The 1,836-nt window shown below is 38.6% G+C and overlaps 1 non-coding gene across 1 annotated transcript; it reads right to left on the reverse strand.

The window, feature by feature from the left end:
• Positions 1 to 246: 246 nt before the first annotated feature.
• On the reverse strand, positions 247 to 319 carry TRNAF-GAA (transfer RNA phenylalanine (anticodon GAA)). The gene has a single exon. It is a non-coding gene; the product is annotated as a tRNA-Phe (tRNA).
• Between the last annotated feature and the right edge of the window lie 1,517 nt (positions 320 to 1,836).

The following is a 1,836-nucleotide window of genomic DNA, read 5'->3' on the forward strand; positions in this document are numbered from 1 at the left end:
TTCATAATATTAGTTTGATTGAGTTTTGGGTTTGGGGTTTGGGGTTTTGGTATCCTATTATAGCTTTAGTTTTAATTTGACGTTAATATTATCATCATTTCAATTCCACCTCCATTTACTTGTAAAATTAAACCGAAACCAAACGTGTAAAATGCAATTTGAAAAATCGAAAATGAACCTCCGTTTCATTGCCGCACACACTGGAGTACTTAAGGTTTGGCAAAATTTTTAGGAATTAAAATAAACTGCCGAAACCCGGGATTGAACCGGGGACCTCTAGATCTTCAGTCTAACGCTCTTCCAACTGAGCTATTTCGGCTGTGTGGGAACATGTGAAATAACGAATATACTTATGATATACTCGTAAGTACTAATAATAAAGCGCATGATACACATGCTAGTTAATGGCATGCTAGATGCTGGCATGCCAGCTACTAGCAGAAAGTCGGTGCGTGATACACATGCTTGTAACTGGTATGCCAGTTACTAGAAAGGCTGCATACCGTGCCAGTGACGTGCGAGTTGAAGATCATAAAATGAATATTTATGAAGAAATAAATAGTGTTACAATACAACTCGCGATTATCTTAGTGAAGAAACTTTTGAAAGCAAGGAATAGACACAAAAAAAGAAATCATAATGGAGATAAATAGGACTAGTAGCAGTACGATGTGTCAGTTACTAGCAAACACGTCACGACGTATTTCGCGTGCTGGCATGCGAGTCCCCCGTCCCACTTCCCCTACAGGGGAAAAAATCAAACGCCGTGCGATCTACTGGTATGCCATGTACTGGCATGCGAGCTACTGGCAGAACCTCGATACACATGCTAGTAGCTCGTTCTTGCTTGTAACTGGCATGCTTTTGTGCGATTACCTAGCATGTGTATCACGCGCTTAAAATAATAATTTATTATGCTGTATGACTGCATGCTGGCAGTATCTGACTGATTCATACCTTTTGTTGAGGAAAATAAATACATATTATTGTCAGTTATCGATAGCTGAACTTTGTTGACCTTAGGTATCCGGCTGAAAACCAGTGCCTATTTATTTAAAAACTTTATTTTTTTTTACTTCATCAGTCTGCAAAATAAGAATATGGTCTTTGAGCATAGACGAATTTGACGCAAGAGAGATGAATGTTATATACTACTTACAGTACGTGGCAGAAATTAATGTAGGACATTGACGTTAAGAAGGAGATAGCAGATTTGTAGAGCATTGTCTCAGTCGTTGAGACCAACATAACGTCAAAATATAGGTAAGTATGAGTTACAAAGACAACGCTCTACAGAGCCGAAATGCCATTCTAAAGCCCGATGTACATTACTTTTGCCGTGTACTTACCCTTGACCGATGATGCCCGCGACTACGTCAGTACTATTAGGTATATATTCTGTGCCGCGACCTAGTCTGCGTGGATTTCGAATTTTCCCTGGGGAACTCTTTGATTTTCCGGGATAAAAGTAGTCTATGTCAGTGTGTGATGCAAGCTACCTCTGTACCAAATTATATTACTCGAGAATTTATATAAGTATTACTCAATCGTCATGCCAGACCAGACAACCTGATAAACTTTTCCTAGTTATCGTTGCTTAGTTTAGCCAGCTCGTCCTATTTCAACCTTACCTATTAGAGCTACCAACCTGTCTTATTACCGATATTATGGTTTTTCAGTTTTGCCATCCCGTATTTTGATGATAGGTCTGAATCCTTAACATATTATTGTGCCAAAGTAAACTTTGTGGCGCGTTATTATTTTAAGACTTTGTGGTAAGACAATGTTTAAATAAATACATAGGTAAGAATGTTTGATGTGAAAAGTCCCCGTCTC

This window comes from Maniola hyperantus, chromosome 8 (assembly GCF_902806685.2).
Source record: "Maniola hyperantus chromosome 8, iAphHyp1.2, whole genome shotgun sequence".
In the NCBI taxonomy this organism is placed as follows: Eukaryota; Metazoa; Arthropoda; class Insecta; order Lepidoptera; family Nymphalidae; genus Maniola; species Maniola hyperantus.